The sequence below is a fragment of the Saccopteryx bilineata genome, chromosome 11 (genome assembly GCF_036850765.1).
Source record: "Saccopteryx bilineata isolate mSacBil1 chromosome 11, mSacBil1_pri_phased_curated, whole genome shotgun sequence".
Taxonomy (NCBI): domain Eukaryota; kingdom Metazoa; phylum Chordata; class Mammalia; order Chiroptera; family Emballonuridae; genus Saccopteryx; species Saccopteryx bilineata.
The window spans coordinates 52,487,014-52,502,075 of NC_089500.1; the positions used below are offsets into that span (position 1 = coordinate 52,487,014).

Sequence of the window (15,062 nt, forward strand, 5' to 3'; positions counted from 1 at the left end):
TCTTAATGCAGGGGTCCCCAAACTACGGCCCGCAGGCCGCATGCGGCCCCCTGAGGCCATTTATCCAGCCCCCACCGCACTTCTGGAAGGGGCACCTCTTTCATTGGTGGTCAGTGAGAGGAGCATAGTCCCCATTGAAATACTGGTCAGTTTGTTGATTTAAATTTACTTGTTCTTTATTTTAAATATTGTATTTGTTCCCGTTTTGTTTTTTTACTTTAAAATAAGATATGTGCAGTGTGCATAGGGATTTGTTCATAGTTTTCTTTATAGTCCGGCCCTCCAATGGTCTGAATGACAGTGAACTGGCCCCCTGTGTAAAAAGTTTGGGGACCCCTGTCTTATGTCTTCACACTCCAAATCTCCACTCAGCCTATACCATCTCCAATAACTAATTACTAATCATCAAGAAAGCAGCTGCTACACATTGAAAAGCCACTGTGCTGGCCATGGTGTTTAGGCCGAGGAGAGACAAAAAGGCACATAAGCCAATTCATTGTTTAGAGGAGCTTTAAATGTAGGCATATTCACATGAAATGTTTAAACTCTAAGCCATAAAATGAATGATTCAGAAAAATGCAACTGGATTTCAGAGGAGAGTTTATCCTGGGTTCAAGATGTCATATAATTAATTGTTCATGTGAGAGGTGAGATTTGATGATTTGACTGGACCTTGAAAGACAGAGAAGGGGCTTTGGAAAAATTATTTTAAAAGAAGGCCTGGCTTGTGATAACATACTCAAAACTGTATAGAAGATCATGAAGGGGGAAAATAATTTCCTGACTTCACTTGTCCTAGAAATTCAAACAGACAAGGATTTAAATACACGAAGCACAAGAAAACAAAGAAGAAGAAAAAGGTGTCAGAATAGCGTGGTCCTGACAAGCAAGGGTGGTCGTGCTGGAGAAGAGGTTTGATGTAAGGAACTAATTACAGATGGAAATGAGCAACAAAGGGAACCAGCTGTGTCTTCATGGACATGTACCAACCACACATCAGAATGCCAAGCATAGTCCAGGTATGTGCTCGGATCTGGGGGACACAAGGGAGTAAAACGAACAGGATTGCTACTCTTGTAGTTTTGGGGAGTTTTTTTATTTTTATTTTTCTGAAGCTGGAAACGGGGAGGCAGTCAGACAGACTCCGGCATGCGCCCAACCGGGATCCACCAGGCACGCCCCCCAGGGGGTGATGCTCTGTCCATCCGGGGCATCGCTCTGTTGCGACCAGAGCCACTCTAGTGCCTGGGGCAGAGGCCAAGGAGCCATCCCCAGCGCCCGGGCCATCTTTGCTCCAATGGAGCCTCGGCTGCGGGAGGGAAGAGAGAGACAGAGAGGAAGGAGAGGGAGAGGGGTGGAGAAGCAGATGGGCACTTCTCCTGTGTGCCCTGGCCGGGAATCGAACCTAGGACTTCCGCACGCCAGGCCAAAGCTCTACCACTGAGCCAACCGGCCAGGGTCTACTCTTGTAGTTTTAAGGGCAAAAATTTGAGGAGTCTCACAATGACCTTGATGTTTTTTTAGAAAAGTAAATCTTGATGCAAGTTTAATCAGACGAAGGGAGACCCTGAAGGCAAGAAACTCCATTAAGAGCCTTGTGTGTATTCCAGTCATAAAATCGTTACGTCTTGAAGAGAAGCGGCTGCAACAGAATTGTGTAAAGCTACTTCAAACTCTAACTTCATGGGAAAGAAATGAAGACCAAGAGAACTTAGGTGTTTGTTCAATGTGCAATGTTATTAAACACTTTATAAAAAAAATTAAAAGATTAACTAGAGAGTCCAGAAGAACTAAAAGTAATTTAAATAAAATTTTAATAGTTCTTGAGATGTGACAGGATAATACCTTCATCACTTTGGAAATGAAAAAGATTTCTTAAACAAGGTAAGTTATCTACACCAGAAAGAGAAGAATCAAAAATGCATTTTAATAATATATGTCAATTATACCTTATAATAAATAGGAAAAAAAGTATCAACTTTTATATTTTAAAAATAATCTTTTCACCCAAAGACATCATAAAAATGAAAAGAGAAGCAACCATTTCAGAAATGATCATTAAACTACATAGGACAGAAAACCTCTGATATCCAGAATATATAAATAGCTCTGAGAAGCCAGGTTTTTTTTAAGGAGGAGGAAAGTAGACAACATATATAATTAAGCATTACACAGAAACCTGAATATTAATCAAGACAGGAAAAAAAGTTAAACATTACTGGCAGTTAGGGAACAACATATTAAAGCTACAAGGAGATATCATTTCACATCCATAAAATTGGCAAAAAATAGACCCTGGCTAGTTGGCTCAGCAGTAGAGCGTCAGCCCAGCATGTGGAAGTCTTGGGTTCAATTCTGGGCAAGGGCACACAGGAAAAGTGCCCATCTGCTTCTCCACCCTTCCTCCTCTCCTTTCTCTCTATCTCTCTCTTCCCCTCAGGCAGCCGAGGTTCCATCGAGCAAAGTTGGCCCAGGTCCTGAGGACAGCTCCATGGGCTCTGCCTCAGGCACTAGAATGGCTCTCGCAACTACAGAGCAACTCCCTGGATGGGCAGAGCATTGCCCCCTGGTGGGCATGCAGGTGGATCCTGGTTGGCCGCATGTGGGAGTCTGTCTGACTGCCTTCCTGCTTCTAACTTCAGAAAAATATATATATTTTTAAAATTGTCAAAAAATAGATTGTATCACCAGGATTGGTGAGGATAAGGAACAAAAGGAGCTCTTACAGATTGCTTGTGGGAATATAAAGAGGCACAGCCCTTTTTCATAATGTGGCATTATGGGATAAATGTTAACATATAAATCTCACCCTCCTAAAATTCCACTGCGAAGGAGACACCCTAAGGAAAGGTTAGCACAAGGAAGTATACATATGAATGTTCATTGCAGCCTTGCTAAAAAACACCCTGAACATCCATCAACAAAAGATTGAGACATTAATCATGATACATTATTCAATGGAATACCAGATAGCAGTAAAAACAAAGAAAGAAAATCTAAATGAATGAACAAAAAACTGTCAGTTAAAGTAAGGTGAAGAAGGCTACAAAGAGCATGTTACTATTTATACAGAGTTAAAACAGCAAAAAGCAAAATGAGACTATATTACTTAGGTACATATAGATATGGAGCAAAGTTTAAGGAAAAGCATGGAAATGATACACACCAATTCAGTATACTGGAAATAGTAATAGAATCCACACTTGATTCATACTTATTTTATAATCTGGGGGTGACTACAAAGGTGTTTTTTATAATATTATTTTAATTTTGGGGTGATACTGAAATATTTCACAATAATTTTTAAGTAATAATAAAGAACTGAAAATTAGTTTGAGACACAGATATAGGGTAAAAGAGAAAGGAGAGAGTCAAATATTACTTGAAAAATTTTCCAAATACTTCATGTCTTCTTTTCTTCCATTCATACTTTCCCTAGACCCGGTTCTCATCATGTATGCCTCAGTTAGAGCAATGGACTCTTAATGATTCTGTCTGTCCCAATCTAGCAGTAGAATGATCTACTTCCATCAATTCAAGAGGCCATTTCTTCATATTACTGTCCGTTGAAAATCCTTCAATGCTCCTACCCACTCTGAACATTCTTATACAGTCATTAAAATCATCCACAGTGTATCTTCATCCATCTCAATCAAATTCATCTCCAGGCCTAATTAAATGCAGAACTCCATCTCCCTGAACCAGGAATATGTCAAGTTGCTTTGCATCTCTATGTCTTTGTAAACAATATTTTGCCTTATCTGTAAAGCTAAGCCTTCTTTCATTTAACCCTTACCCAACCACACTAGTCTAGCTTAAGACTTTCCTCTTTAGGAAGCATTCCACAATGTCCTCTTTCTTTGTTGAACTCCAGTGTTCCATAAAAACCTAAGAAAAGTACGATTGGTCCCAGATATTTGAGCACTTAGTCTTATTTTGTAACTTTCTTACAAACTACTTCTTAAGATTACATCTTAATCATATCCTTTGAATTAAATTTTAAGCTTCCCAGGGATTTGAATTATGTTTTGCACTTCTGTATTCTCCACATGAATGACTTACTGAAGATGTTATAATTGTATTTTGTTTGCTGATTCTTGGAAAAACTGTATACATAGCAAATATATAACATCTGTCATCTAGATCCCTTAGGATTCTTAAAGCAGAGTATTTTAAATTGTTAATTAACCCTTTGAATAGTGAGTGTTTTTTTTCATGCTTGCTGACCCCTGGGAGTGAGTGTTTTTTTTTTTTTTTTTCAAAAAATGAAATTATTTCCATTTACAGTTTTATTAACTTAAAATCATTTTTGTTTGGTAATCAATTTATGGAAACAAGAAGAACATATATTTGCCTTTTTTAAATGTTGCCTTACACAAGTATGATCGTACTCTGGATGGTCAGGAGGCCCGAGGACATACATGAATGTTCGTACTACTCAAAGGGTGAAAGAAATGCAGATCTAGAGAAATTATTACACACCACACTTTTTAAAAACATTGGTTGTCCCCACGTTGCACCTTACTTTTCCTCACAGGTTTTTTTTAAGGGTGAACAATGGGTCTAGCATCTCAAGCAGCATGCCAAGTGGTAGGTTAGCATATCTATAAAGCTGGCCAACTTCACCACATCATTCAAGTATAACAGAAGCATAGAATAAGACAGGATGTATTTTATGCCTGACCAGAAATTTGTACAAAAAAGTCATGGAAATAATTACAAGGCTATATATATAACTCCATACAATTTTAAATGGTAGATTCCAATACCCCTATGAACAAGAGCCTACTCACATAGGTTCTAACTAATTACCTATAAAGAGACAATCAGTTGTAGTCACTCCTCTATCCCCTGTCATCCCTATTATCTTTCATTCCTTAATAAACAGTTGTAACCTTGCATATGCAAATCCTATTCTAGCCACTGTTTCTATTTTTCCTTAAGCTTCTGGTCTCATGGAGGTAGACAGGCACATAAACAAAAAATAAATACAAGATCAAGATATAAATATGTATCAAATTCGAAGGAGTTATAGGAAGGAATGCTCAATCCTATGGGGTGCAGGCCCAGAAGGAAGCTTGCGCTAAGCCTTGAAAGGCAGGGATACATTCAATTCACAAGCAAGTAGAGTGGTTAAACTATTACTATGTTTGAGTAAGAAAGAAGAGGAAAAGGAAGGAATAGGAGTCTTTTGTGTGTTTTTAATTCTTATTTTATTTTAGCGCTGTGTCTACCAAATATTATCAGAGTATGTTTAAGACCAAAGAATGCAGAGTTTGAAACTGCAAAAGGGGGCCATACAAAGCCAGGTAACACTACCCTTGGAGTTATGGACCTTACAGAGTCGGACCATTGTTCATTCACTCAGTCACTCAAGCAATGTTTACTTAAGTACCAGGTTCTCTATTAGGCATTGGTGATATTTGCTTAACACATTATATTTAGTTCTTGATTTCATAAAGTGCATAGTTGAGTGGGGAAGGCAATGGATTGGATAATCACAAAAGTCTTTATATACTATAAAGGGATCACCAAAAGAAGTACAAAGCACTAAAACTGCATTCAACTGATAGGCTTTACTAAGTGACTTTTCAGCTGAAGTTTAGGAAAGAGGAAATAATGTGAGAAACAGTGTTCCAGGGAGAGAGACATCTTATCCAGCTTCATGGAAGCTAGAGAGTCAAATAAGTCTCATCTGAATTGCCTAGGCCAAGGTACCCACAATAAACTTCTCAATGTGTCATGGCTCCAAGGTTGCTCTGCTGCCTATTCAAAACTCTGAATGGAAAAGTGCCTCCCTGTTTGAAAAAAAAAATTAAAACAGTTCTTTTGCTTTCTGGGTTCATGTCTGGGAAAAGAACTTTGAAGGCAGTAGCTGTGCCCTGTCTTTTTACTAGAGTAGTATGATGAATCATATCAAAGAATAGTTGTTTGCAAAGTCTGAGACAAGATCAAAATGCCATTTTCCTCTGAAATTGTAGCATGTGTTTTGTAGAGAAATCTCTGTGATATCTAGCAGGGAAATCTCTAGTCCAGAAATAGACTTCACCCTGCATTTCCACTGAAATTGAAACCAGGAAAGAAAGGGTCCTTTGGGAAAGGTTATAATCACAAGGTTAGAGTGAGGGTTAATGCCTGTCCTCCTGTCATATGCTCATTGCCATTCTCCAGTAGTAGAATTAAAAGGGAAGTTACTCTAGCAGATGTTTTAAAATTAGCCAAAACCGTGTCAGCTGGAAATGTGCCCAGAGACAGAGACCTTCCCACAAGCCACCTGAGGGATCTTAAATGTCTCTGAGTCCTCCTGGTGCAGACTGAGATACATACGCTAGGGATATAAGCAAGTCCCAGCACAAATCGTCCCCTCCTAATTGCTTATCCACAGCTTCGACGAGACTGCCACTCTGGACCAGGCGGTGGCGCAGTGGATAGAGTGTCAGACTGGGATGCAGAGGACACATGTTCAAGACCCTAAGGTCGCCAGCTTGAGTGTGGGCTCATCTGGTTTGAGCAAAAGCTTACCAGCTTGGACCCAAGGTCGCTGGCTTGAGCAAGGGGTTACTCGGTCTGCTGTAGTCCCATGGTCAAGGCACATACGAGAAAGCAATCAATGAACAACTAAGGGGTCACAACAAAAAACTAATGATTGATGCTTCTCATTTCTCTTCGTTCCTGTCTGTCCCTGTCTATCCCTCTCTCTGACTCTCTCTCTCTGTAAAAAAAAAAAAAAAAAAAAAAGACTGCCACTCTGCCAAACACCAGGTTCACAGACTACAAAATCACACTCTTCATGATTGCTTTGGGTGGTTGCTTAAAAATCTGGTAAAAAAGCATTGAGAAAAAAATATAGAAATCAGCAGTGACAACAAACTATGATGAGTGAATATGAAAATGAATAGTTTTAGTTACCAGGACTGTGGGTATATGTCTTCAAGCAGATCCAGGGCACTGATATCTAGTTCACAGCAACCTCAAGTGGGACAATCATAGCCTAGCTATGTTGATTCTCATCTACCCCAAAAAAAGGCCCCAAAATCTGTGCCTATATATCCCTAGAGCTTCCTGTGTGTGATGTGGTCTTCTGAAATGGGATGTCATTTTCTACCCAGTAATCATCAAATCCTACAGTAACCAATAAACATCAACCAGGAGAAATCTTAAACCAATAAAGGCAAAAAATATCTCTAGTCTCTCACTTGTACACCAGGTGTCTGGCCCCCACCATTAGCTACAGTGAAGGATGTAAAATTGATGGGTCAACACATCTCATATGCAAAACCAACCTCTGTGCAATCAGAGCAAGAAAGCAAACACCTCAAAGAGAAGTCATTCACCTTTTTAGCCTCCTTATAGCCACATCTCATTTTTCCTGTTCTTGGCCCTATGTTTTGCTCTGCGTTGTAGGTCTATGTGTTGTAGGGTTTCAAAAAGTAAATAAAAGTAGCTTGTGCGTGTGTGTGTGTGTGTGTGTGTGTGTGTGTGTGTATATATATATGTGCATATGTTGGGCAAATAAGTTTGTAAAATTTGTGTTATTTGGTTTTGCTTACTTTTATTGTTAAAGATGGCCACACCCTACGTGGGGCAGCTGATTACCTTCCTGCTTGGGAAGGAGCTTGGTTGCTAATGTGTGCAGGAGGAGGGTTTTCACACGGGAAAGTTTTAAAAGGAGGATCTAGGAGGCCATTTTGGCAGAGAGAAGAAGACCACATTGTTGCCTGGAGAGAGGCCATGTGGTGGCAAAGAAGAAGCAAGAAAGATGGCAAGGAGCTGAGGGGAACAGAGGTGAGGGGCTTTGTAAGCTCCGCTGAACTGGTGAGGTGGCAGCCTTTGATTCTAGAAGAAAACAGAAAGATTCTCTTGGCTGTGGAAGAGGAGAACATGTGAGTGGGTTTTGGTGCCCCGTGTGTTTGTTTTTTACTGGTTGGCTGGTACAAGTCTAGAATAAAGGTAATGGCCCACAAGTTCTTGGCTCCATTGTTTCATTACCATCTGTCTGAATCAAATGCAAACCTGCATGGGCCAGGCAGCTGTGGTGGTGGCCATGGCTACTGGCCTTACAGCATATATATGACATTACACAAATGCTGTAATGCTTTATGCATTAATGGTATATTAATTATATAATATTTTATATATAGCAAATATATATTTTGCATGAGCCAAATAGGTATGCATTACGAAAAAAAAAAGAACAGGTAGCTGGTATCTCATACAATGAGTTGTCAGTGAATGTTTTAATAAATTAAATGACTGAAGATTAGTTCTAAATCTTCCTCAGTCATAAAAAATATTTTAAACCTTCCTAGGAATAACACTGACCACACATCCAGAGAAAATCATCTTTATTGGGCAGTATAAAGCTTCAAATGCTCTATGATAAAAAAAAAATGGGGCAAGGAGGGAGAAAGACATATGAGGGCTACTGAAATTATTCCTTTTTTTTTTAAATGGAGAATTATAAACCCTTAGATCTTCTGGAAATCAAAGAGACAGCCCAATACATGGGGTGCTTTTGAACCTCCAACTGTCTCAGCAGCACAAAGATTTTTAGGATGCTAGCAAAGGACCTTCTTGAAAATGTGTTTTAAAATAAAAATGTATAAAGAGAACAACTTACCAGACATAAGGCATAAGATTTAAGTGTGGGAGGTGAAGATTGGAAAGAAGTGTTTAGATTTTTCAAAAGTCCTTTCAGCCTTCCTATTTAATGGTGCTTCTTTAAGCAGGGGAAAATAATTACCAAAGAAAAAAGAGAAAAGAAACAAAAGAAATTACAAGTATATCATTTTCTTAAGCAAGGAGAGGCAAATGTGGTTTCTATAGAGATGAAATCTTCATAAAGATCTCCCAATTGAACGTTTCCTAAGAGGAAACAGATCCTTCAGCCCAGAGCAGAGTTCCTCTGGTAAAGGGTAGAACAATTTGTGAGGATGACCAAGAAGGCAACATAACGCGAAGCTGAGTGTATCACAGAAATGTCATTCTAAAGCATTTAGATAGCAAATGTCACATTTAGATAGCATTTAACTATTTTTTTCTGTATTTTTAATACAAAATCAAAATCTGAATGCTGAATCTGAATGTTTCCAGAGAAGTTACTATTCCAAGAATATGATACATGTCTCAATTAAGTTGTAGCTGAACCATTACTATACTAGTAAATATGCTAAATGGAACAGATAGCAAAACTCCAGTTCCCCTCTTCACAGTTTTAATAATATATTTAAAAAATAATCTATCTAGATGGCTACATAGAACAAAGGCATACATAGAGTTAAATAACTAAGAACATGCAATTTGTATTGCCAGTTCTGATTCAATAGGACACTTAAGCTTAGAAGGACTTAGAAAGCAGGACAGCACTTAGTTTTAGGCTATTTCTCTGTATGGGTTCCATAATATGTTGAGGAAAAGGTCTTGATTTCAATAATCACTGTTATAGTTCATTAAAGTTTTTATCCTGTCAGAATAAAATTTATAGTGAAGAAGAAATTAAAGCTGCTAACCCTTGAAAATATTCCATGAAGAAAACTCTTATATGTATTATTCCCCCAAAGCACAATTGTTAGTGTGTGATATAGAGATATAATTTTTTTTAAAAACTATCTCATATTTACAAATGCATTCAAGTTTTTTTCTTATATAAAGTAACTAATACTTTCTCCTCAATGAGGCAATTTAAAAGATAAGTAGGAAATTTTAGAACTGGAATTGGGACTATTTCAAGGCAGTGACTTTCCTACAGCAACTTAAAACTGAAGTAATTAATCCTGAGAAAATTAATAACAAGGCTATTAACACCAGATTCCTATAAACTTTCCTACTTCATGACAGAATATGAATTTTCTGAACAAAGGGTAGCTTCTATAACCTAAATATTACATTTTATACATTCTGCATAGATTTACTCAATATTTCTTAGGGCTCTGAATTTCCATTTAAAAATTTAACCAAAGAAAACTTTTATCCTTTTTACATGACATAAATTAGGGTACTTATAACACCTCTTGCCTTCATCTCATTTCCATTCAACCTGAGATAAGGGCTATTGCTAAATATGCAAAATTAGATAGGCCAGTAGAAAGTTGTTTCCTGCAACTGAAATTCTGCTATAAATAGCAGTCAAAAGGCAGTTAGCACCTTCCTGGTAAAAATAATTGACAAAATGTACACATTCAGTCCTAAAATCACTTTCTTATTCTAAATTTCACATCACAGGGTCTGACTACAACTCAGATTGTTTCATCAGCACAAATGAGCACTAATAAAGCTAAAGATCTGTCTTTAATTGATACTTTTATTATATGTCTTTCATCTTGTAATTCATAACTTCACGTGTTACTGCCAGGTGAGACAAGGAGCATCGATCTCTCTCGCAACGGAGTCAGGCTCACTGTACTAAGAGTGTACAGTCTTGCCTGAGTCCATAGAAGAAATAACACCTCACCCACTGGTGTCGCTGTCCTGACTGTCTGTACACCCCAAGCCCTTTCCCATACTACGAAAGTCTCCCTCTTCTCAGAAAATTCCGCAGCGCTACTGGCCAGGAGGGAGGCGAGCTCGGGAGCCGGTGCTGGAGCGGCGCTCAGGCACAGGCATTCAGTGTCTTGGGCAGCTGAGCAGCGGGCTGCCTCTTCCCAGGCCCCCCGGGCCACCCAGCAAAACAGGGTCAGCTCGCCTTGCCCAAAGAACGAAGCTGTCCAAACCCTGAATGCAGGGTCTTCATCCCCGGGTGGCCCTGAGAAGGTCCCTCCAGCAGCTGCAATACCCCTCAATGAAAGTGCAATTTGTTATATCTCCGGGCTCGAGGAGAAGTCTCGTTTGCTCTCGGCTTCAGCGCGTTCATTCAAGTCTCTGAATACCGGGTTTCATCGTTTGCCACGCGATTCGCCAGGAACTGGCCTCGACCATGAGCGGGGGCGACTCTCCAGTTGCCTTTCCCTTGGACCCCGTTGTGTGTGTGTGTGTATATATGTATGTGTATGTGAATGTGTGTGTGCGTGCGTGTGTGTGTGCCTTATCTCAGTCTCACCCTGTGCCTGTCTCTCTTTGTGCCTGTTTCTCTGGCTTTCTCTTTTACGCGCGCGCGCATACACACACGGAGGAGGCTCTCTCCGCAACCAATGCCAAAATGTCACCTAAAGAGCAAGTGCAACAACTTGCTTTGGAATTGACCCAAGAGTCGGGAAATCCCCTGCAGTTGAGCGGCCCCCTCCTCCTTTGCAGAGCACGTTAGGCGTTGGGGGCCGGGGAAGGTGTGAATTTGGTTCTTGGAGGCAGCCGGGGGAGGTGTTCTCCCCACCCCCTTCCAGGACCCTGTCGCAATTAGAATTCGTCTGCTCCCTGGGCTCCAGAAAGAGCGCCGAGGACCACACGCCTGGAGAGGGACGCGCCGGACCTGGGGTTCCCGGGATGCGCAGGGGGCCGCGCCCGGGAGTGCGCTCCAGGCGACTGAGAAGTGGTCGTGCGCGCGGGCAGGCGGCCAGGAGCCCAGCCCATCGTCCCTCCGCTGGCGAGAAAGCGGCAACCTCGCAACAACGGGCAAGAGACATCGAGTGCGCTGCGACCGCAGCAGTGGCGCGTCCCAGGCCCGGTGGCGGCCGCCACGCGCGCACGCCCCAGCCCCGCCGCGCAGCCCGGCGTTACCTTGCTGCGGCCCTCAGTACTCCCTGCGTCGGACTGTCAGTCTCAGGAACCTCCGAGAGAGGACGGAAGGGGTGTCCCGCGGTCAGGACAGGCTCTCAGCAGGGTAAGGGAAGAAGAGCCGAGGCTGCTTCGGTCGCTCCCGCCGCTGATGCTACCGCTTCCCGGGGGCAGGAGGTGTAGACGAGGCCGTGTCCTCGGGATTGTGGCGCCCGCCCGGAGCGCAGCGCTCGCGTCTGGCGCGGAGACTGAGCGCCAAGACGCAGCAGGCTCGGGAGGCGAAGCTGGGCTGGTCACCCGCCTCTGGGTGCATGTTAATACGGTGGGTAGGAGGAGTCCCGCACTTCCTCCGCCCAACCACGGGAGCCGGCGGGCGGGCGGCGGCCGCACCGGGAGCCAGGCGCTTCACCCGCCCCAGCTACTACTGCACGGCCGCTCGCCCTGGCCCCAGCCCAGGCACGTGCGCGGAAGCCACCGGGAGGCGCCGGTGTCTCCCGGAGCGTGCTCCTGGCCTACGGATTCTGCTCTCTCAGCTTTTGTAGTGACAGGTGCAGTCAGTCTGGACCAAGAGAAAAGCCCCACGAGCCTGGGATGGAACCGGGAGGCGGTCAACCGTCGGTGGGCGTGCCCCATCCATTCCCTTAAGAAGCATCTCCTGAGAATTAAACCTTTCCTCTTAACAGCCGTTGTTTCCAAGCTTGCCTTTTTAAAGGGGGGAATTAGGAGCTCATAATATCTTCTATCACAGGAGATCGTCTTGGCGGGCAGAGGGCTTGCTGTCCTCTCTTCATCCTCAGCGGCCCTAGTAGCATATTTGAAGACGTAATCGCCGGAGAGGAAATGGGGTAGTGGAAAAAATGTAGACTCACAAGGACCGACGTTGAAAGCCAGTGTCATTACTTTCAAACAGTTATTCCTCAGAGCCTCAGTTTCCCCATCTATACAACAATAGCTCTTGGAAGGATGGGAGGCTTAGATTACACAATATATATTAATATATCCACCAGTTGCTCTTGGTGGAATATATCCTACAGCTAATCAGAAAGAACAAACTGCCTTTTCTTCTGTTCTCTGGCCTCAATAAACTTCCCACTATCCATTTCAAGTGCATTTGGGAAGCCAGGCTCATTGGCATAGTCTAAGGTCCTCACCTCTATGTACTCTGAAAATAGGAAGAATCCACGTGGCTTCAAAGTAAGAACATAGATAAATGGTGTGACTGGGTGAACTCAAGTGTGAGTCAAAGGGAAAAAAAGTCAACCAAGTATTCATTGAGCTTTTCTTCTCTAGCCACTTAAGTACTAATTTTCCAGATAATAATAGATGAAAATAATCATGGTTAATCACTGTCTTCCTGTTTTCCTCCATTTGGAAAAGAATGGGCATCTTTATGGCAAATGTCCTTTGTGCTGTAGCTTCCAGAGAGAACATTATGCCAAAGAGTATATAGTTTTGTTTATGTAATTGTACCCATAAAGTTATAAGATTTAGCATCTGCTTTGTGTGATATCTAATTATAAATATTAATAGAATATCTTTTTTTCAAGAAAACAGTTCTAAAAATGCAGTAAAGTGAAAAACAGTTTTCATAAAGATATGACTCAGAAAAATAATCACTTCCGCTCAATTTACTGAGTGATTTTCCATTATAAAAAGGGGGGGTCTTTAAACTACCATACACTTAAAGAAATGCAGGTAAACCATCAGCATTTTAGTCCCATGATCACTAGCGCTTTAACAAAGCTTTAAAAATTATCCCAGCCAATGCAAGAATGACTACATAGGGGCACTTATGCTTCTAATAACATTCCATGAAATGGAAAAGTATTGACATAGGAAAAATCACTTTCAGAATCTAGAAAAAGCAACTACCTCGTCTTTTCACATTTGTAAATATGTTTAATTCATAGAATTTTTAATGAGGTTACATAAATAAGAAGGCCAACAAAACTGTCAGATCTTAACTCAAAGCATGAAGTGAACTTCAGTGAATAAAATTAATTGAAGCAAAACAATTTTTTAACAAAATTCTTATGGTACCCAATTGAACAACAATAATACCTATATAATACTAGTATTATTAGGATTTTCTGAATGTAAATGACGGACTCCAGTAATTTATGAGAAAGTAATTTATTGGGAAGATATTGAAAGCTTCTGTAATTGAAGGAAGGGCTGGGAGGCAGTCTTGGAAACAGACAAGCTTGTAGAACTGGAGGGCTAGGAAGCTCGAAAAACAGAAACATTTTGCTTTGGTGCTGCTCCGTCAACATGAGTATATGCCAATTGTTATTTCTTTTTTTTTTTTTTTTTTTTTGTATTTTTCTGAAGCTGGAAACGGGGAGAGACAGTCAGACAGTCTCCTGCATGCACCCGACCGGGATCCACCTGGCACGCCCACCGGGGGCGGGATGCTCTGCCCACCAGGGGGCGATGCTCTGCCCCTCCAGGGTGTCGCTCTGTGGCGACCAGAGCCACTCTAGCGCCTGGGGCAGAGGCCAAGGAGCCATCCCCAGCGCCCGGGCCATCTTTGCTCCAACGGAGCCTTGGCTGCGGGAGGGGAAGAGAGAGACAGAGAGGAAGGAGGGGGGGGGGGGTGGAGAAGCAAATGGGCGCTTCTCCTATGTGCCCTGGCCAGGAATCGAACCCGGGTCCCCCGCACACCAGGCCGACACTCTACTGCTGAGCCAACCGGCCAGGGCCCAATTGTTATTTCTAACCTCACATTATTGGTTCAAGATTGAAGTCACAGGGTAGAGCATTTGACTAGCCAAACTTCACTCAGGCACGAACTTCCTGGCTATACCAGCATTAGGAAAGGATTGTTTTTTTGACTTCCAGAATGGAAGGCAGTCACCTGGATTTATCACCCTTCCAAAGGTACATATGATTGGAGATACATAATTACTCAAAACAAGTTCAAGGAGTTATTAAGAAGCGGAATTTGATGCTTGGGTCAAAAATAGAAAAATAATGTCCTACGTGATTGGCTATAAAATTTACATTATAAATCTTAGTTATTTGGAAATAACCAGTAATATTGTGCAGGTAAGACTGATAGCTTTTTTGTAGTTTTTGTACATATGCTTATTTTTAACTAAATAATGCTATTTAAATATTATATACACGACCAGTTAGGTAATTTATATAAGTATAGTGAAGCACCACTGCAAATTGGGGCTCGCACCTGTGTTCATTTCTACTCATAGACAGTGTGGGAGCCAAATAACAGCCCTGGAAAGGCACCCATGTCCTAATTCCACAAACCAGTGGATGTTACATTAAATGAAAATTTGCAGATGTAATTAAGTTATGGATCTTGAGATATGAAGGTTATCCCAAATTACCCCATAGGTCTGATATAATCTCCAGAACTCTTGTAAGAGGGAAACAAAAAGTTAAAGAACCAAGAAAAA

General features: G+C 41.6%; 1 protein-coding gene across 2 annotated transcripts in view; it reads right to left on the reverse strand.

The window, feature by feature from the left end:
• Nucleotides 1-11,939, reverse strand: part of DLGAP1 (DLG associated protein 1) — a 986,787-nt gene extending 974,848 nt beyond the window's left edge. For both annotated transcript variants that reach the window (XM_066246182.1, XM_066246181.1), the window contains exon 1: nt 11,650-11,939. The gene's annotated coding sequence lies outside the window, so the exon portion shown is untranslated. The remainder of the gene's footprint in view (nt 1-11,649) is intronic.
• Between the last annotated feature and the right edge of the window lie 3,123 nt (nt 11,940-15,062).